The 21,232-nt window shown below is 49.9% G+C and overlaps 16 non-coding genes across 16 annotated transcripts; all 16 read right to left on the reverse strand.

Annotated features, from left to right (window-relative positions):
• Positions 1-145: 145 nt before the first annotated feature.
• Positions 146-218, reverse strand: Trnaa-ugc. The gene has a single exon. It is a non-coding gene; the product is annotated as a tRNA-Ala (tRNA).
• Positions 219-1,222: 1,004 nt separating this feature from the next.
• Positions 1,223-1,295, reverse strand: Trnaa-agc. Its single transcript has one exon. It is a non-coding gene; the product is annotated as a tRNA-Ala (tRNA).
• A 416-nt stretch (positions 1,296-1,711) lies between these two features.
• Trnaa-ugc lies at positions 1,712-1,784 on the reverse strand. The gene has a single exon. It is a non-coding gene; the product is annotated as a tRNA-Ala (tRNA).
• Positions 1,785-2,797: 1,013 nt separating this feature from the next.
• Positions 2,798-2,870, reverse strand: Trnaa-agc. Its single transcript has one exon. It is a non-coding gene; the product is annotated as a tRNA-Ala (tRNA).
• A 6,938-nt stretch (positions 2,871-9,808) lies between these two features.
• Trnaa-agc lies at positions 9,809-9,881 on the reverse strand. The gene has a single exon. It is a non-coding gene; the product is annotated as a tRNA-Ala (tRNA).
• Positions 9,882-10,297: 416 nt separating this feature from the next.
• Trnaa-ugc lies at positions 10,298-10,370 on the reverse strand. Its single transcript has one exon. It is a non-coding gene; the product is annotated as a tRNA-Ala (tRNA).
• Positions 10,371-11,374: 1,004 nt separating this feature from the next.
• Positions 11,375-11,447, reverse strand: Trnaa-agc. The gene has a single exon. It is a non-coding gene; the product is annotated as a tRNA-Ala (tRNA).
• A 405-nt stretch (positions 11,448-11,852) lies between these two features.
• Trnaa-ugc lies at positions 11,853-11,925 on the reverse strand. The gene has a single exon. It is a non-coding gene; the product is annotated as a tRNA-Ala (tRNA).
• Positions 11,926-12,938: 1,013 nt separating this feature from the next.
• Positions 12,939-13,011, reverse strand: Trnaa-agc. Its single transcript has one exon. It is a non-coding gene; the product is annotated as a tRNA-Ala (tRNA).
• A 405-nt stretch (positions 13,012-13,416) lies between these two features.
• Positions 13,417-13,489, reverse strand: Trnaa-ugc. The gene has a single exon. It is a non-coding gene; the product is annotated as a tRNA-Ala (tRNA).
• A 1,013-nt stretch (positions 13,490-14,502) lies between these two features.
• Positions 14,503-14,575, reverse strand: Trnaa-agc. Its single transcript has one exon. It is a non-coding gene; the product is annotated as a tRNA-Ala (tRNA).
• A 405-nt stretch (positions 14,576-14,980) lies between these two features.
• Positions 14,981-15,053, reverse strand: Trnaa-ugc. The gene has a single exon. It is a non-coding gene; the product is annotated as a tRNA-Ala (tRNA).
• A 1,726-nt stretch (positions 15,054-16,779) lies between these two features.
• Positions 16,780-16,852, reverse strand: Trnaa-agc. Its single transcript has one exon. It is a non-coding gene; the product is annotated as a tRNA-Ala (tRNA).
• Positions 16,853-17,268: 416 nt separating this feature from the next.
• Positions 17,269-17,341, reverse strand: Trnaa-ugc. The gene has a single exon. It is a non-coding gene; the product is annotated as a tRNA-Ala (tRNA).
• A 1,717-nt stretch (positions 17,342-19,058) lies between these two features.
• On the reverse strand, positions 19,059-19,131 carry Trnaa-agc. Its single transcript has one exon. It is a non-coding gene; the product is annotated as a tRNA-Ala (tRNA).
• A 416-nt stretch (positions 19,132-19,547) lies between these two features.
• Trnaa-ugc lies at positions 19,548-19,620 on the reverse strand. Its single transcript has one exon. It is a non-coding gene; the product is annotated as a tRNA-Ala (tRNA).
• Between the last annotated feature and the right edge of the window lie 1,612 nt (positions 19,621-21,232).

Genomic DNA, 21,232 nt, shown 5'->3' on the forward strand with positions numbered 1-21,232 from the left:
ATGACACCTCGACAACAGCCGGTCCTCACATTTACGTCTTGCTCTCCTTACGTCGGTATACGAGTCTGTGACGCTGGCTTTGCAACATCTTGCGTGTCTTTAGGCTCGCCGCGACCAACACTTACCACGCACTGACCACAAAACATGGAGGCGCCGGGGCTTGAACCCGGGACCTTTCACATGCAAAGCGAACGCTCTACCAACTGAGCTACGCCCCCAAGCACAAGCAAGCTGCGCTGATCTCCGTTCTTTGCTACTCTTATGTGCACGGACGCGATGGTTGGTTGGTTTGCTGGGGTGAAGGGACCAGAGTACAAAGGCGCGGACACGTTCACATACGCAAGAGTTCCAAGTAGTTTCGATGCTCTGGTATTACGACTGCAAATTCCGTCCGTTTTTAACGTCTTAAATTGAAGGGACAGTCACAAGTTGCTCCGTTTTCACTCCATGTCGACAATCACACAGCACCTGAGGTAACAAGCACATCTGAAGACCCATTGTGCACTCGACTGTTCATGCCAACTCACTGCCTCGCACTTTACTACTGTGTACCACTCTTGTCGTCCAACTGCAAAAGACTGGGCTACAACAACTTTCCGCGTCTCCATTGCACTGCGCAAACTACGAAACGCTCCCCAAACATGGCACTCACCCACGCAGACGACTTTACACGACGCTCACGCAACGCTCACGCTAGTGACAGCCTTATTTAGAGCTTGACGTCGCACACAAGCGAATGAGCACATTTCGCCGACGACTTAGGCCGCCCTCCTAGTGTGGCTGTTCGGTGTCTGCAGGCAGGGAGGGGCTGCAAGCTTCCTGTGTTCGCGCCTATGTCACCTCTGCTTGCTTGTCAGAGACAGAGTATCGCAAAACATACAACTCACTCCATGAATTGCTTGCTACGGCATCTGTCATCAGCAGTCACAACTAGCAACACCAGTAGCAGCCGACTGCACGTCAAGAATTGGAATGTGCAGTGGGATTTTTGTGAATTCCGCGCTAGGCTGATCTTTGCGACATAGGTTTGAGAATCTTATGGGAACACTTGTACTGTTTCTAAATTAAGTGTAGTGGTGGGAGGAGGGTGCTTCGTGCGCATTACAGCACGCTTGCCAATTGTGGCTGCTAATCGTTGGCTCGTATCTGCCTTGACACATTTTCTGGCTGTGAATTATTCCACTTGCATGGCAGTGTGCGCATGTTGGTGTGTTAAAAATTCTGGAGGCGCTGGGTATCGATCCCAGTACCTCTCGCATGCTAAGCGAGCGCTCTACCATCTGAGCTACGCCCCCAGCTGACGAACTGCGCTACATACAGCCATATCAATGACACAGACCCTTGCACTCCCATTATTCCGCTGACAAACACTACTCTCAATGTGTCCGTGAGGGTGGCTTTCAGGTTTCCTGCATTCTGTATCGAATCGTAGTTGGCCAAAATCAAAGTGGCACCCACGACGTCGAAAATAGCGTTCGGCCAACGCTCTGGGGTAGACGAACGTGTTGTCCACTCTCTAGACTTCATTGAGGTTAGGCCGTTATACCTAAGGCAGATTTGCACTCGATGACACCTCGACAACAGCCGGTCCTCACATTTACGTCTTGCTCTCCTTACGTCAGTATACGAGTTTGTGACGCTGGCTTTGCAACATCTTGCGTGCCTTTAGGCTCGCCGCGACCAACACTTACCACGCACTGACCACAAAACATGGAGGCGCCGGGGCTTGAACCCGGGACCTTTCACATGCAAAGCGAACGCTCTACCAACTGAGCTACGCCCCCAAGCACAACCAAGCTGCGCTGTTCTCCGTTCTTTGCTACTCTTATTTGCACGGACACGATGGTTGGTTGGTTTGCAGGGGTGAAGGGACCAGAGTACAAAGGCGCGGACACGTTCACATACGCAAGAGTTCCAAGTAGTTTCGATGCTCTGGTATTACGACTGCAAATTCCGTCCGTTTTTAACGTCTTAAATTGAAGGGACAGTCACAAGTTGCTCCGTTTTCACTCCATGTCGACAATCACACAGCACCTGAGGTAACAAGCACATCTGAAGACCCATTGTGCACTCGACTGTTCATGCCAACTCACTGCCTCGCACTTTACTACTGTGTACCACTCTTGTCGTCCAACTGCAAAAGACTGGGCCACAACAACTTTCCGCGTCTCCATTGCACTGCGCAAACTACGAAACGCTCCCCAAACATGGCACTCACCCACGCAGACGACTTTTCCGACTTTACACGACGCTCACGCAACGCTCACGTTAGTGACAGCCTTATTTAGAGCTTGACGTCGCACACAAGCGAATGAGCACATTTCGCCTACGACTTAGGCCGCTCTCCTAGTGTGGCTGTTCGGTGTCTGCAGGCAGCGAGGGGCTGCAAGCTTCCTGTGTTCGCGCCTATGTCACCTCTGCTTGCTTGTCAGAGACAGAGTACCGCAAAACATACAACTCACTCCATGAATTGATTGCTACGGCATCTGTCATCAGCAGTCACAACTAGCAACACCAGTAGCAGCCGACTGCACGTCAAGAATTGGAATGTGCAGTGGGATTTTTGTGAATTCGGCGCAAGGCTGATCTTTGCGACATAGGTTTGAGAATCTTATGGGAACACTTGTACTGTTTCTAAATTAAGTGTAGTGGTGGGAGGAGGGTGCTTCGTGCGCATTACAGCACGCTTGCCAATTGTGGCTGCTAATCGTTGGCTCGTATCTGCCTTGACACATTTTCTGGCTGTGAATTATTCCACTTGCATGGCAGTGTGCGCATGTTGGTGTGTTAAAAATTCTGGAGGCGCTGGGTATCGATCCCAGTACCTCTCGCATGCTAAGCGAGCGCTCTACCATCTGAGCTACGCCCCCTGCTGACGAACTGCGCTACATACAGCCATATCAATGACACAGACCCTTGCACTCCCATTATTCCGCTGACAAACACTACTCTCAATGTGTCCGTGAGGGTGGCTTTCAGGTTTCCTGCATTCTGTATCGAATCGTAGTTGGCCAAAATCAAAGTGGCACCCACGACGTCGAAAATAGCGTTCGGCCAACGCTCTGGGGTAGACGAACGTGTTGTCCACTCTCTAGACTTCATTGAGGTTAGGCCGTTATACCTAAGGCAGATTTGCACTCGATGACACCTCGACAACAGCCGGTCCTCACATTTACGTCTTGCTCTCCTTACGTCAGTATACGAGTCTGTGACGCTGGCTTTGCAACATCTTGCGTGCCTTTAGGCTCGCCGCGACGAACACTTACCACAAAACATGGAGGCGCCGGGGCTTGAACCCGGGACCTTTCACATGCAAAGCGAACGCTCTACCAACTTTTTTTTTTTTTTTTTTTTTTTTTTTTATCGAACTCACGACCCCTGGTTTACAAGACCAGTGCTCTGCCCCTTTTTTTTTTTTTTTTTTTTTTTTTTTTTTTTTTTTTTTTTTTTTTTTTTAAATGCCTGCAATTCAGTCTCAGCTCATTATGAGCAAATGAAAGCGTAATTATTGTTCCTCTAACAAATATATCTATTGAAAAAAAAAAAAAAAAAAATATTAAGGAACATCCACAACACAGCCACTTCAAAAGAAGTACACTACTGAAATTAAAATCCTAAAACATGACTATATAATGTAGACTGCTTTGTGAAAAAAAAAAAAAAAAAAAAAAAAAAAAAAAAAAAAAAAAAAAAAAGAACACGGAAACTTCAGTCCTTTTGTAGAGAAGAAACATACATAAAGGCGGCAAATCCAGGAACAGTATAAAAGAAAATGGCTCACACAGGTGACCTTAGCCAACACCCTCTCTTTCAAATGTCAGGCTAAGCATATTGGCAAAATCATCTCGGAGGCCTGGCAATCGCAAGCGCTGCCAGTAAGCAGTAAGCATGTACTGCCGAAACGCTAGGTGTCCATCCTCTTCATGACAACTGATGACAAAATGTACGAAATGGCCAATCAACCACATGACGGTATGGAGCTTCGTTCGCGGAAAAAAGGAAGAATCGGGCCGGACAATGATGTCAATAGTATAAGCGGCTTCAGCAGACCTAGTGACAAAGGCAAGTTGTTTCCTGAGCCAACGCCAATTAGCAAGGTGCCCACAGCAGGTGAATCGATGTTCAAGGGTATCCACGAGACCACACCGAGTACAGGTGTCCGTGTCAGAAAGACCAATACGGTGCAGTCGTACATTGGTCGGAACCAAATTATTTATTACCCTATACCACGTGGACGCCACGGCCATAGAGTGGATCGGCAGACTAACATTCTTCCAGACGTTCCTCCAGGACACAGATGGAGACGCCAGTTCTATTGGATTGTTACCGGCCAGCCCCTCCCAGCGGGCAATCAAGCCCTTGGTCGTTGGCACCGGTCGCCGCAAGAAGACGTCACCGAGGTAACTCACCGCAATGTAAAATTCCCGAATGTGTTTCAACTTAAAATTTAGGCGTCCGACATCGACAGGTGGAGCAAGGCTCGCCGGACGCACAACAGTAAAAAGCCTGGATGTAATTGAAGTCACTTCTTGCGTAACAATTAGAGTCGTTCGGCGGACGTACAAAGCAGACGCCTTGCGAGTAATGTCAGAGAGGCCCAAGCCTCCGGAGATACGCGGTTTCGTCATTACCTCGTAACGTAACTTGAATAGATGGCCCTTCCATATAAACCTGCTAGACAATTGGCGCAACCTTTTCGCCACCATCATGGGAAGTGGGAACAGCTGAGCAACATAATAAGCTTTACATAGAACGTAGGTGTCTAAAATTCTGACTTTTTGCAAAATGGTAGCAGAGCGCTGCTCATGGACCATCAGAGCCCCCTGTATCTTCTCGGTGACAGATTTCCAATTGAGAGCCGCCATTTTTAGAGGACACCGATCAATGATAATCCCCAAGGACGTATGGCGATCGACAACAGTGGCCCAAGGGACGTCAGCATCGCGAAATCCTCGAATATCAAGGAACTTACATTTACCCTGATTGAGACGCGCTCCAGAGACACGACAGTATGCATCAACTGCCCCTTTCAACAACGGGATATCATCACGTTGACGGAGGAGAACAACGACATCATCCGCATATGCCTTAACCGAGAGCTTCCCACCAGAGAGGGACATACCCTGAAGCTTGAGAGCAATAGTCCGAAGCAGCGGTTCCAGGGACAATACGAATAAAGACATAGAGAGCGGACTACCCTGAGGCACTCCGCGGCGGATAGCAATGGGCGGCGTCAGCTGCCCATTGACTGACACCCGAGCTGTTATTCCCCTATACAAATTGCCAAGAACACCACGTGATGAAGCGTTAAAACCTATTGTACCTAAAACACGATCTAAAAACACATGACTGACGTGATCAAAAGCCTTATGAAAATCAAGGAAGGCAAAGGCACAATGTACGTTTGTAACCGCCGCAACCGAGACAACATCCCGATATTCGGCTACTGGTGTCAGAATAGATCTATCATGAAAACAACATTGATGTGCACCAATCACACCCCGAAGCAGAGAGGACAACCGGCTATTGAGCGCTCTAGCAGCTGTCTTGTAGTCAAAATTCAGCAATGTGAGCGGACGAAGATTGGCAGCAGATAAACGACCAGAAGACTTCGGAATTAAAACAATTTTCCCTACTTTAAAATCGGCAGGCACATCCATCCCCCTGACAATCTCATTTAAAATCTGCGTAAAAATGCCACCCAAAAGAGGCCAAAAACGGAGATAAAATTCTTTAGGCAGGCCGTCTGGACCCGGCGATTTACTGGACGGAGAGCGAGCAATAAAATCGAAAACCTCATCTACCTGGAACTCCCGGAGAAATTCGCCGTTCGCGTCAGGCGCGATCGTCGCAGTTAGATCCCCAAAGACATCGTCCGAAAGAGACTCACCAGAATCATCGGCAGAATAGAGACTAGTGTAATACTTGTGAAGAGCACGAACCATTTCCTCCTGTGCAATAAGCTGTCGCCCATCATCCACCGTAAGAGAAGAGATGAAGGAGCGACGACGACGAGTCTGATGCCGTAGCAGGTGGTACAAGGATGTCAGCTCACCTTCAACAAGAGAGTGAGGTTTCGACTTAACTCGCAGACCATCCATCTGTCGTCGTTTAAGGCTCAAGAGCTTGGCTTTAATACGACGAACATCATGGATCCGCAGAGGAGAGGTACCCGCTGCGTCATATAGTTCACGCAGGACAGAGTAGTAATATTCATACGTGTTCTTAAAATCACGCGCCCTTGCAGCACAGTAAAAAATCAAAGTCTGACGAATCTTGGGCTTGGCAAACGCAGTCCACCAAACCAGCAAGGAGGGGTATCGCGGGACAGAGCGAAGACATCGCTCCCACACGCCACTTATAACATCATCCATAGCACTGTCGGCAAGGTGGGAAACATTTAACATCCACTGGGAACGATAAAGTTTAACAGGTTGGTGACTAAGATTTACAGTTGCAGTAAAAGCACAATGGTCAGAAAAACTAGTAGGAATAACATCGACAGAAAGAATTTTATCACATAAAAAATCAGATAAATAGAATCTATCGAGTCTACTGCATGAGGACGCGGTAAAAAACGTATATTTCACCAGGGTTGGATATTTGTGTTCCCAAACATCACGCAGATGCATCGTACGAACTAAGTCATGTAAATCACGGCAATAATTAAAATTGGGGGACTGGTCTTCAGGGCGTAAAACACAATTAAAATCGCCTCCGAGCAGGAGACTCCGAGGACTCTGGCGCAAAAGATAAATAAGCTCTTCTTTATAAAAGCGCGATCGAGCCACAGTGTGACCCGAACCAGAGGGGGCATACAAAACAACGAGGCGGAGATCAAAAAGACGACAACCAATCCCACGGCCAGAGTCAAGGAATTCAATGTCAGTAATAGGAATGCCCTCTCGAAAGAAAAGAGCAGTTCCCGTTGAATATTCCGGCGCGACATTAAAAACAGTTTGAAATCCAGGTAGAGAGAGATCAGAAAACAACACTTCCTGCAAGAACACTACGTCCGCACAGGCGTCGTAAATAAACTGCCGCAAAGAGGCAATGCGAACGTTGGACTCAATACGGTTAAGATTTAAGGTAAGAAAGGTGTATGCTTGAACCATAGAGAGAAAAGCGAAAAAGGAAATCACCTACACCGACGCACCAACGTCACAGTCCATAGCAGGGGAGACGGTGGCATCCGAGGGAGGGGGACTGGTACCCCGTTCCGCGGATCCCTTACGCTTCGGTTTTTTACGAACAGCATTAACGTTCGGCTGAACGCGTAACTTGCGTCGGCTGACGGGCAAGGAAGCTTCAGCCGCCGGTGACGTAGGAGGGTCAAGTTCTGTATCCGACACCACCCGCGCCGGTCCACATGCGGGATCCGGGGTCGCGGGGGGAAACTCCGACAAAACGGAATGGTCAACACTTACACTAGCTTCCGGCAAACATGGACTGCACGGAGGCGAAACGTGAGCAGGAAGGTCCGAGGCCGCAATGTTGGACGGAAGCGGAGCAGCTCCGCTGGCAGAGGTATGGGGCAGCGAAGCAGGAAGTTGTCGCGGCTCCACTTGTTGTGACATCGAAGTCGGTTCGGAAGACGGCGCCAACAGGCCCGACCGACGATCCGACTCGAGAGAAGCTGCGTCGGAGGCCGGAGGGGCGCCAGCAGCCGCCACCGGAACCGCTACCTCAGGAGGGCAGGGAGCAGCTACAGTACACGGTGGCTCGGAGGATGCCGGTCGCTCGGACTGGGGCATCTCAGGGAGATCCTCATCCGTACTATTTCCATCGTGTGGGCGACGCCTCTTATTATTCAAAAGTGGCACACCCACCTGAGGGACAGACGGAACAACATCAGATTTAGCACGCAAAGGAGGAAATTCTGTGTCAGGGGTGCGCAAAACCTGTGGCGGAGCGCTACTACCACTGGACTGTGCTACACCAAGAGCAGAACCACCTGCAACGAGGTCAGCGACCGTTAACTTGCGACGCTGTTCGAGAGAATTTTTTAAAACAAAAACCCTCCGCGGACAGTCGGTACGCACGTGACCACTTTCATTGCACAAAAAACAGGTGCCAACCTGACCACTATATGTTACATGGACACGATATCCACCGATCTGCAGGTGAGATGGAATATTCTGCTTAACGTGCATTTCGACTGAACGAATACCACTGTAACATTGCAGGCGATGTTGGCTTGACCAGCGTTCAAGGCGAATGCTCTTTACATCACCATACTTTTGTAGACCCTCCTTAAGATAGACATTATCCACCTCCGGTGGAAGGTTGTAAACACGAACATTGGTATACGTGATGGAAGCATTGGAAAGCAGCACGGTACTTACAGAATCATCCCGATGCCGAAAGAGAACTTGATGACCATATTTAGAAAGAATTTTATCAACCTGAAGTGGGTCCATAAACTTAACAAAGAAAACATACAGTTCGGTATCAAAATAAGCAGTATGCACCTGATCCGAATGAACACCAAAGGTATCTACCAACCAATCATGAATCTCAAGGGAACTAGGTTGCACATGGCGGGTTGACTTGTCAAAAGTAAAACTAACTGTAGCCTGACGAGGAATAACCTGGGACGACATTTTCAAAATATGCGGTCGAAACCGCTACACACAACACACTGAAATAAGGACAGAAAGTAACACAAGGTACTTAACAACGACGGAGAAACACTCACAGAAGTTGCAACACAACACGTAAACAAAAGCTATAGTCCACTATACGTAACGCTACGGCGGAGCGGAAGACTAGGCACGTCCACACTGCACGGCGTCTAAAGCGGAACTGCCACAACCAAGCTGCGCTGTTCTCCGTTCTTTGCTACTCTTATTTGCACGGACACGATGGTTGGTTGGTTTGCAGGGGTGAAGGGACCAGAGTACAAAGGCGCGGACACGTTCACATACGCAAGAGTTCCAAGTAGTTTCGATGCTCTGGTATTACGACTGCAAATTCCGTCCGTTTTTAACGTCTTAAATTGAAGGGACAGTCACAAGTTGCTCCGTTTTCACTCCATGTCGACAATCACACAGCACCTGAGGTAACAAGCACATCTGAAGACCCATTGTGCACGCGACTGTTCATGCCAACTCACTGCCTCGCACTTTACTACTGTGTACCACTCTTGTCGTCCAACTGCAAAAGACTGGGCCACAACAACTTTCCGCGTCTCCATTGCACTGCGCAAACTACGAAACGCTCCCCAAACATGGCACTCACCCACGCAGACGACTTTTCCGACTTTACACGACGCTCACGCTAGTGACAGCCTTATTTAGAGCTTGACGTCGCACACAAGCGAATGAGCACATTTCGCCTACTACTTAGGCCGCCCTCCTAGTGTGGCTGTTCCGTGTCTGCAGGCAGCGAGGGGCTGCAAGCTTCCTGTGTTCGCGCCTATGTCACCTCTGCTTGCTTGTCAGAGACAGAGTACCGCAAAACATACAACTCACTCCATGAATTGATTGCTACGGCATCTGTCATCAGCAGTCACAACTAGCAACACCAGTAGCAGCCGACTGCACGTCAAGAATTGGAATGTGCAGTGGGATTTTTGTGAATTCGGCGCAAGGCTGATCTTTGCGACATAGGTTTGAGAATCTTATGGGAACACTTGTACTGTTTCTAAATTAAGTGTAGTGGTGGGAGGAGGGTGCTTCGTGCGCATTACAGCACGCTTGCCAATTGTGGCTGCTAATCGTTGGCTCGTATCTGCCTTGACACATTTTCTGGCTGTGAATTATTCCACTTGCATGGCAGTGTGCGCATGTTGGTGTGTTAAAAATTCTGGAGGCGCTGGGTATCGATCCCAGTACCTCTCGCATGCTAAGCGAGCGCTCTACCATCTGAGCTACGCCCCCTGCTGACGAACTGCGCTACATACAGCCATATCAATGACACAGACCCTTGCACTCCCATCATTCCGCTGACAAACACTACTCTCAATGTGTCCGTGAGGGTGTCTTTCAGGTTTCCTGCATTCTGTATCGAATCGTAGTTGGCCAAAATCAAAGTGGCACGCACGACGTCGAAAATAGCGTTCGGCCAACGTTCTGAGGTAGACGAACGTGTTGTCCACTCTCTAGACTTCATTGAGGTTAGGCCGTTATACCTAAGGCAGATTTGCACTCGATGACACCTCGACAACAGCCGGTCCTCACATTTACGTCTTGCTCTCCTTACGTCAGTATACGAGTCTGTGACGCTGGCTTTGCAACATCTTGCGTGCCTTTAGGCTCGCCGCGACCAACACTTACCACGCACTGACCACAAAACATGGAGGCGCCGGGGCTTGAACCCGGGACCTTTCACATGCAAAGCGAACGCTCTACCAACTGAGCTACGCCCCCAAGCACAAGCAAGCTGCGCTGATCTCCGTTCTTTGCTACTCTTATGTGCACGGACACGATGGTTGGTTGGTTTGCAGGGGTGAAGGGACCAGAGTACAAAGGCGCGGACACGTTCACATACGCAAGAGTTCCAAGTAGTTTCGATGCTCTGGTATTACGACTGCAAATTCCGTCCGTTTTTAACGTCTTAAATTGAAGGGACAGTCACAAGTTGCTCCGTTTTCACTCCATGTCGACAATCACACAGCACCTGAGGTAACAAGCACATCTGAAGACCCATTGTGCACTCGACTGTTCATGCCAACTCACTGCCTCGCACTTTACTACTGTGTACCACTCTTGTCGTCCAACTGCAAAAGACTGGGCCACAACAACTTTCCGCGTCTCCATTGCACTGCGCAAACTACGAAACGCTCCCCAAACATGGCACTCACCCACGCAGACGACTTTACACGACGCTCACGCAACGCTCACGCTAGTGACAGCCTTATTTAGAGCTTGACGTCGCACACAAGCGAATGAGCACATTTCGCCTACGACTTAGGCCGCCCTCCTAGTGTGGCTGTTCGGTGTCTGCAGGCAGCGAGGGGCTGCAAGCTTCCTGTGTTCGCGCCTATGTCACCTCTGCTTGCTTGTCAGAGACAGAGTATCGCAAAACATACAACTCACTCCATGAATTGATTGCTACGGCATCTGTCATCAGCAGTCACAACTAGCAACACCAGTAGCAGCCGACTGCACGTCAAGAATTGGAATGTGCAGTGGGATTTTTGTGAATTCGGCGCAAGGCTGATCTTTGCCACATAGGTTTGAGAATCTTATGGGAACACTTGTACTGTTTCTAAATTAAGTGTAGTGGTGGGAGGAGGGTGCTTCGTGCGCATTACAGCACGCTTGCCAATTGTGGCTGCTAATCGTTGGCTCGTATCTGCCTTGACACATTTTCTGGCTGTGAATTATTCCACTTGCATGGCAGTGTGCGCATGTTGGTGTGTTAAAAATTCTGGAGGCGCTGGGTATCGATCCCAGTACCTCTCGCATGCTAAGCGAGCGCTCTACCATCTGAGCTACGCCCCCTGCTGACGAACTGCGCTACATACAGCCATATCAATGACACAGACCCTTGCACTCCCATTATTCCGCTGACAAACACTACTCTCAATGTGTCCGTGAGGGTGTCTTTCAGGTTTCCTGCATTCTGTATCGAATCGTAGTTGGCCAAAATCAAAGTGGCACGCACGACGTCGAAAATAGCGTTCGGCCAACGCTCTGAGGTAGACGAACGTGTTGTCCACTCTCTAGACTTCATTGAGGTTAGGCCGTTATACCTAAGGCAGATTTGCACTCGATGACACCTCGACAACAGCCGGTCCTCACATTTACGTCTTGCTCTCCTTACGTCAGTATACGAGTCTGTGACGCTGGCTTTGCAACATCTTGCGTGCCTTTAGGCTCGCCGCGACCAACACTTACCACAAAACATGGAGGCGCCGGGGCTTGAACCCGGGACCTTTCACATGCAAAGCGAACGCTCTACCAACTTAGCTACGCCCCCAAGCACAACCAAGCTGCGCTGTTCTCCGTTCTTTGCTACTCTTATGTGCACGGACACGATGGTTGGTTGGTTTGCAGGGGTGAAGGGACCAGAGTACAAAGGCGCGGACACGTTCACATACGCAAGAGTTCCAAGTAGTTTCGATGCTCTGGTATTACGACTGCAAATTCCGTCCGTTTTTAACGTCTTAAATTGAAGGGACAGTCACAAGTTGCTCCGTTTTCACTCCATGTCGACAATCACACAGCACCTGAGGTAACAAGCACATCTGAAGACCCATTGTGCACTCGACTGTTCATGCCAACTCACTGCCTCGCACTTTACTACTGTGTACCACTCTTGTCGTCCAACTGCAAAAGACTGGGCCACAACAACTTTCCGCGTCTCCATTGCACTGCGCAAACTACGAAACGCTCCCCAAACATGGCACTCACCCACGCAGACGACTTTTCCGACTTTACACGACGCTCACGCAACGCTCACGTTAGTGACAGCCTTATTTAGAGCTTGACGTCGCACACAAGCGAATGAGCACATTTCGCCTACGACTTAGGCCGCTCTCCTAGTGTGGCTGTTCGGTGTCTGCAGGCAGCGAGGGGCTGCAAGCTTCCTGTGTTCGCGCCTATGTCACCTCTGCTTGCTTGTCAGAGACAGAGTACCGCAAAACATACAACTCACTCCATGAATTGATTGCTACGGCATCTGTCATCAGCAGTCACAACTAGCAACACCAGTAGCAGCCGACTCCACGTCAAGAATTGGAATGTGCAGTGGGATTTTTGTGAATTCCGCGCTAGGCTGATCTTTGCGACATAGGTTTGAGAATCTTATGGGAACACTTGTACTGTTTCTAAATTAAGTGTAGTGGTGGGAGGAGGGTGCTTCTTGCGCATTACAGCACGCTTGCCAATTGTGGCTGCTAATCGTTGGCTCGTATCTGCCTTGACACATTTTCTGGCTGTGAATTATTCCACTTGCATGGCAGTGTGCGCATGTTGGTGTGTTAAAAATTCTGGAGGCGCTGGGTATCGATCCCAGTACCTCTCGCATGCTAAGCGAGCGCTCTACCATCTGAGCTACGCCCCCTGCTGACGAACTGCGCTACATACAGCCATATCAATGACACAGACCCTTGCACTCCCATTATTCCGCTGACAAACACTACTCTCAATGTGTCCGTGAGGGTGTCTTTCAGGTTTCCTGCATTCTGTATCGAATCGTAGTTGGCCAAAATCAAAGTGGCACCCACGACGTCGAAAATAGCGTTCGGCCAACGCTCTGGGGTAGACGAACGTGTTGTCCACTCTCTAGACTTCATTGAGGTTAGGCCGTTATACCTAAGGCAGATTTGCACTCGATGACACCTCGACAACAGCCGGTCCTCACATTTACGTCTTGCTCTCCTTACGTCAGTATACGAGTCTGTGACGCTGGCTTTGCAACATCTTGCGTGCCTTTAGGCTCGCCGCGACCAACACTTACCACAAAACATGGAGGCGCCGGGGCTTGAACCCGGGACCTTTCACATGCAAAGCGAACGCTCTACCAACTGAGCTACGCCCCCAAGCACAACCAAGCTGCGCTGTTCTCCGTTCTTTGCTACTCTTATGTGCACGGACACGATGGTTGGTTGGTTTGCAGGGGTGAAGGGACCAGAGTACAAAGGCGCGGACACGTTCACATACGCAAGAGTTCCAAGTAGTTTCGATGCTCTGGTATTACGACTGCAAATTCCGTCCGTTTTTAACGTCTTAAATTGAAGGGACAGTCACAAGTTGCTCCGTTTTCACTCCATGTCGACAATCACACAGCACCTGAGGTAACAAGCACATCTGAAGACCCATTGTGCACTCGACTGTTCATGCCAACTCACTGCCTCGCACTTTACTACTGTGTACCACTCTTGTCGTCCAACTGCAAAAGACTGGGCCACAACAACTTTCCGCGTCTCCATTGCACTGCGCAAACTACGAAACGCTCCCCAAACATGGCACTCACCCACGCAGACGACTTTTCCGACTTTACACGACGCTCACGCAACGCTCACGTTAGTGACAGCCTTATTTAGAGCTTGACGTCGCACACAAGCGAATGAGCACATTTCGCCTACGACTTAGGCCGCTCTCCTAGTGTGGCTGTTCGGTGTCTGCAGGCAGCGAGGGGCTGCAAGCTTCCTGTGTTCGCGCCTATGTCACCTCTGCTTGCTTGTCAGAGACAGAGTACCGCAAAACATACAACTCACTCCATGAATTGATTGCTACGGCATCTGTCATCAGCAGTCACAACTAGCAACACCAGTAGCAGCCGACTCCACGTCAAGAATTGGAATGTGCAGTGGGATTTTTGTGAATTCCGCGCTAGGCTGATCTTTGCGACATAGGTTTGAGAATCTTATGGGAACACTTGTACTGTTTCTAAATTAAGTGTAGTGGTGGGAGGAGGGTGCTTCGTGCGCATTACAGCACGCTTGCCAATTGTGGCTGCTAATCGTTGGCTCGTATCTGCCTTGACACATTTTCTGGCTGTGAATTATTCCACTTGCATGGCAGTGTGCGCATGTTGGTGTGTTAAAAATTCTGGAGGCGCTGGGTATCGATCCCAGTACCTCTCGCATGCTAAGCGAGCGCTCTACCATCTGAGCTACGCCCCCTGCTGACGAACTGCGCTACATACAGCCATATCAATGACACAGACCCTTGCACTCCCATTATTCCGCTGACAAACACTACTCTCAATGTGTCCGTGAGGGTGTCTTTCAGGTTTCCTGCATTCTGTATCGAATCGTAGTTGGCCAAAATCAAAGTGGCACCCACGACGTCGAAAATAGCGTTCGGCCAACGCTCTGGGGTAGACGAACGTGTTGTCCACTCTCTAGACTTCATTGAGGTTAGGCCGTTATACCTAAGGCAGATTTGCACTCGATGACACCTCGACAACAGCCGGTCCTCACATTTACGTCTTGCTCTCCTTACGTCAGTATACGAGTCTGTGACGCTGGCTTTGCAACATCTTGCGTGCCTTTAGGCTCGCCGCGACCAACACTTACCACAAAACATGGAGGCGCCGGGGCTTGAACCCGGGACCTTTCACATGCAAAGCGAACGCTCTACCAACTGAGCTACGCCCCCAAGCACAACCAAGCTGCGCTGTTCTCCGTTCTTTGCTACTCTTATGTGCACGGACACGATGGTTGGTTGGTTTGCAGGGGTGAAGGGACCAGAGTACAAAGGCGCGGACACGTTCACATACGCAAGAGTTCCAAGTAGTTTCGATGCTCTGGTATTACGACTGCAAATTCCGTCCGTTTTTAACGTCTTAAATTGAAGGGACAGTCACAAGTTGCTCCGTTTTCACTCCATGTCGACAATCACACAGCACCTGAGGTAACAAGCACATCTGAAGACCCATTGTGCACTCGACTGTTCATGCCAACTCACTGCCTCGCACTTTACTACTGTGTACCACTCTTGTCGTCCAACTGCAAATGACTGGGCCACAACAACTTTCCGCGTCTCCATTGCACTGCGCAAACTACGAAACGCTCCCCAAACATGGCACTCACCCACGCAGACGACTTTTCCGACTTTACACGACGCTCACGCAACGCTCACGCTAGTGACAGCCTTATTTAGAGCTTGACGTCGCACACAAGCGAATGAGCACATTTCGCCGACGACTTAGGCCGCCCTCCTAGTGTGGCTGTTCGGTGTCTGCAGGCAGCGAGGGGCTGCAAGCTTCCTGTGTTCGCGCCTATGTCACCTCTGCTTGCTTGTCAGAGACAGAGTATCGCAAAACATACAACTCACTCCATGAATTGATTGCTACGGCATCTGTCATCAGCAGTCACAACTAGCAACACCAGTAGCAGCCGACTGCACGTCAAGAATTGGAATGTGCAGTGGGATTTTTGTGAATTCGGCGCAAGGCTGATCTTTGCGACATAGGTTTGAGAATCTTATGGGAACACTTGTACTGTTTCTAAATTAAGTGTAGTGGTGGGAGGAGGGTGCTTCGTGGGCATTACAGCACGCTTGCCAATTGTGGCTGCTAATCGTTGGCTCGTATCTGCCTTGACACATTTTCTGGCTGTGAATTATTCCACTTGCATGGCAGTGTGCGCATGTTGGTGTGTTAAAAATTCTGGAGGCGCTGCCTCGCACTTTACTACTGTGTACCACTCTTGTCGTCCAACTGCAAAAGACTGGGCCACAACAACTTTCCGCGTCTCCATTGCACTGCGCAAACTACGAAACGCTCCCCAAACATGGCACTCACCCACGCAGACGATTTTTCCGACTTTACACGACGCTCACGCAACGCTCACGCTAGTGACAGCCTTATTTAGAGCTTGACGTCGCACACAAGCGAATGAGCACATTTCGCCGACGACTTAGGCCGCCCTCCTAGTGTGGCTGTTCGGTGTCTGCAGGCAGCGAGGGGCTGCAAGCTTCCTGTGTTCGCGCCTATGTCACCTCTGCTTGCTTGTCAGAGACAGAGTATCGCAAAACATACAACTCACTCCATGAATTGATTGCTACGGCATCTGTCATCAGCAGTCACAACTAGCAACACCAGTAGCAGCCGACTGCACGTCAAGAATTGGAATGTGCAGTGGGATTTTTGTGAATTCGGCGCAAGGCTGATCTTTGCGACATAGGTTTGAGAATCTTATGGGAACACTTGTACTGTTTCTAAATTAAGTGTAGTGGTGGGAGGAGGGTGCTTCGTGCGCATTACAGCACGCTTGCCAATTGTGGCTGCTAATCGTTGGCTCGTATCTGCCTTGACACATTTTCTGGCTGTGAATTATTCCACTTGCATGGCAGTGTGCGCATGTTGGTGTGTTAAAAATTCTGGAGGCGCTGGGTATCGATCCCAGTACCTCTCGCATGCTAAGCGAGCGCTCTACCATCTGAGCTACGCCCCCTGCTGACGAACTGCGCTACATACAGCCATATCAATGACACAGACCCTTGCACTCCCATTATTCCGCTGACAAACACTACTCTCAATGTGTCCGTGAGGGTGTCTTTCAGGTTTCCTGCATTCTGTATCGAATCGTAGTTGGCCAAAATCAAAGTGGCACGCACGACGTCGAAAATAGCGTTCGGCCAACGCTCTGAGGTAGACGAACGTGTTGTCCACTCTCTAGACTTCATTGAGGTTAGGCCGTTATACCTAAGGCAGATTTGCACTCGATGACACCTCGACAACAGCCGGTCCTCACATTTACGTCTTGCTCTCCTTACGTCAGTATACGAGTCTGTGACGCTGGCTTTGCAACATCTTGCGTGCCTTTAGGCTCGCCGCGACCAACACTTACCACGCACTGACCACAAAACATGGAGGCGCCGGGGCTTGAACCCGGGACCTTTCACATGCAAAGCGAACGCTCTACCAACTGAGCTACGCCCCCAAGCACAACCAAGCTGCGCTGTTCTCCGTTCTTTGCTACTCTCATGTGCACGGACGCGATGGTTGGTTGGTTTGCAGGGGTGAAGGGACCAGAGTACAAAGGCGCGGACACGTTCACATACGCAAGAGTTCCAAGTAGTTTCGATGCTCTGGTATTACGACTGCAAATTCCGTCCGTTTTTAACGTCTTAAATTGAAGGGACAGTCACAAGTTGCTCCGTTTTCACTCCATGTCGACAATCACACAGCACCTGAGGTAACAAGCACATCTGAAGACCCATTGTGCACTCGACTGTTCATGCCAACTCACTGCCTCGCACTTTACTACTGTGTACCACTCTTGTCGTCCAACTGCAAAAGACTGGGCCACAACAACTTTCCGCGTCTCCATTGCACTGCGCAAACTACGAAACGCTCCCCAAACATGGCACTCACCCACGCAGACGACTTTACACGACGCTCACGCAACGCTCACGCTAGTGACAGCCTTATTTAGAGCTTGACGTCGCACACAAGCGAATGAGCACATTTCGCCGACGACTTAGGCCGCCCTCCTAGTGTGGCTGTTCGGTGTCTGCAGGCAGCGAGGGGCTGCAAGCTTCCTGTGTTCGCGCCTATGTCACCTCTGCTTGCTTGTCAGAGACAGAGTATCGCAAAACATACAACTCACTCCATGAATTGATTGCTACGGCATCTGTCATCAGCAGTCACAACTAGCAACACCAGTAGCAGCCGACTGCACGTCAAGAATTGGAATGTGCAGTGGGATTTTTGTGAATTCGGCGCAAGGCTGATCTTTGCGACATAGGTTTGAGAATCTTATGGGAACACTTGTACTGTTTCTAAATTAAGTGTAGTGGTGGGAGGAGGGTGCTTCGTGGGCATTACAGCACGCTTGCCAATTGTGGCTGCTAATCGTTGGCTCGTATCTGCCTTGACACATTTTCTGGCTGTGAATTATTCCACTTGCATGGCAGTGTGCGCATGTTGGTGTGTTAAAAATTCTGGAGGCGCTGCCTCGCACTTTACTACTGTGTACCACTCTTGTCGTCCAACTGCAAAAGACTGGGCCACAACAACTTTCCGCGTCTCCATTGCACTGCGCAAACTACGAAACGCTCCCCAAACATGGCACTCACCCACGCAGACGATTTTTCCGACTTTACACGACGCTCACGCAACGCTCACGCTAGTGACAGCCTTATTTAGAGCTTGACGTCGCACACAAGCGAATGAGCACATTTCGCCGACGACTTAGGCCGCCCTCCTAGTGTGGCTGTTCGGTGTCTGCAGGCAGCGAGGGGCTGCAAGCTTCCTGTGTTCGCGCCTATGTCACCTCTGCTTGCTTGTCAGAGACAGAGTATCGCAAAACATACAACTCACTCCATGAATTGATTGCTACGGCATCTGTCATCAGCAGTCACAACTAGCAACACCAGTAGCAGCCGACTGCACGTCAAGAATTGGAATGTGCAGTGGGATTTTTGTGAATTCGGCGCAAGGCTGATCTTTGCGACATAGGTTTGAGAATCTTATGGGAACACTTGTACTGTTTCTAAATTAAGTGTAGTGGTGGGAGGAGGGTGCTTCGTGCGCATTACAGCACGCTTGCCAATTGTGGCTGCTAATCGTTGGCTCGTATCTGCCTTGACACATTTTCTGGCTGTGAATTATTCCACTTGCATGGCAGTGTGCGCATGTTGGTGTGTTAAAAATTCTGGAGGCGCTGGGTATCGATCCCAGTACCTCTCGCATGCTAAGCGAGCGCTCTACCATCTGAGCTACGCCCCCTGCTGACGAACTGCGCTACATACAGCCATATCAATGACACAGACCCTTGCACTCCCATTATTCCGCTGACAAACACTACTCTCAATGTGTCCGTGAGGGTGTCTTTCAGGTTTCCTGCATTCTGTATCGAATCGTAGTTGGCCAAAATCAAAGTGGCACGCACGACGTCGAAAATAGCGTTCGGCCAACGCTCTGAGGTAGACGAACGTGTTGTCCACTCTCTAGACTTCATTGAGGTTAGGCCGTTATACCTAAGGCAGATTTGCACTCGATGACACCTCGACAACAGCCGGTCCTCACATTTACGTCTTGCTCTCCTTACGTCAGTATACGAGTCTGTGACGCTGGCTTTGCAACATCTTGCGTGCCTTTAGGCTCGCCGCGACCAACACTTACCACGCACTGACCACAAAACATGGAGGCGCCGGGGCTTGAACCCGGGACCTTTCACATGCAAAGCGAACGCTCTACCAACTGAGCTACGCCCCCAAGCACAACCAAGCTGCGCTGTTCTCCGTTCTTTGCTACTCTCATGTGCACGGACGCGATGGTTGGTTGGTTTGCAGGGGTGAAGGGACCAGAGTACAAAGGCGCGGACACGTTCACATACGCAAGAGTTCCAAGTAGTTTCGATGCTCTGGTATTACGACTGCAAATTCCGTCCGTTTTTAACGTCTTAAATTGAAGGGACAGTCACAAGTTGCTCCGTTTTCACTCCATGTCGACAATCACACAGCACCTGAGGTAACAAGCACATCTGAAGACCCATTGTGCACTCGACTGTTCATGCCAACTCACTGCCTCGCACTTTACTACTGTGTACCACTCTTGTCGTCCAACTGCAAAAGACTGGGCCACAACAACTTTCCGCGTCTCCATTGCACTGCGCAAACTACGAAACGCTCCCCAAACATGGCACTCACCCACGCAGACGACTTTACACGACGCTCACGCAACGCTCACGCTAGTGACAGCCTTATTTAGAGCTTGACGTCGCACACAAGCGAATGAGCACATTTCGCCGACGACTTAGGCCGCCCTCCTAGTGTGGCTGTTCGGTGTCTGCAGGCAGCGAGGGGCTGCAAGCTTCCTGTGTTCGCGCCTATGTCACCTCTGCTTGCTTGTCAGAGACAGAGTATCGCAAAACATACAACTCACTCCATGAATTGATTGCTACGGCATCTGTCATCAGCAGTCACAACTAGCAACACCAGTAGCAGCCGACTGCACGTCAAGAATTGGAATGTGCAGTGGGATTTTTGTGAATTCGGCGCAAGGCTGATCTTTGCGACATAGGTTTGAGAATCTTATGGGAACACTTGTACTGTTTCTAAATTAAGTGTAGTGGTGGGAGGAGGGTGCTTCGTGGGCATTACAGCACGCTTGCCAATTGTGGCTGCTAATCGTTGGCTCGTATCTGCCTTGACACATTTTCTGGCTGTGAATTATTCCACTTGCATGGCAGTGTGCGCATGTTGGTGTGTTAAAAATTCTGGAGGCGCTGCCTCGCACTTTACTACTGTGTACCACTCTTGTCGTCCAACTGCAAAAGACTGGGCCACAACAACTTTCCGCGTCTCCATTGCACTGCGCAAACTACGAAACGCTCCCCAAACATGGCACTCACCCACGCAGACGATTTTTCCGACTTTACACGACGCTCACGCAACGCTCACGCTAGTGACAGCCTTATTTAGAGCTTGACGTCGCACACAAGCGAATGAGCACATTTCGCCGACGACTTAGGCCGCCCTCCTAGTGTGGCTGTTCGGTGTCTGCAGGCAGCGAGGGGCTGCAAGCTTCCTGTGTTCGCGCCTATGTCACCTCTGCTTGCTTGTCAGAGACAGAGTATCGCAAAACATACAACTCACTCCATGAATTGATTGCTACGGCATCTGTCATCAGCAGTCACAACTAGCAACACCAGTAGCAGCCGACTGCACGTCAAGAATTGGAATGTGCAGTGGGATTTTTGTGAATTCGGCGCAAGGCTGATCTTTGCGACATAGGTTTGAGAATCTTATGGGAACACTTGTACTGTTTCTAAATTAAGTGTAGTGGTGGGAGGAGGGTGCTTCGTGCGCATTACAGCACGCTTGCC

This window comes from Schistocerca americana, chromosome 9 (genome assembly GCF_021461395.2).
Source record: "Schistocerca americana isolate TAMUIC-IGC-003095 chromosome 9, iqSchAmer2.1, whole genome shotgun sequence".
NCBI classification, from domain to species: Eukaryota; Metazoa; Arthropoda; class Insecta; order Orthoptera; family Acrididae; genus Schistocerca; species Schistocerca americana.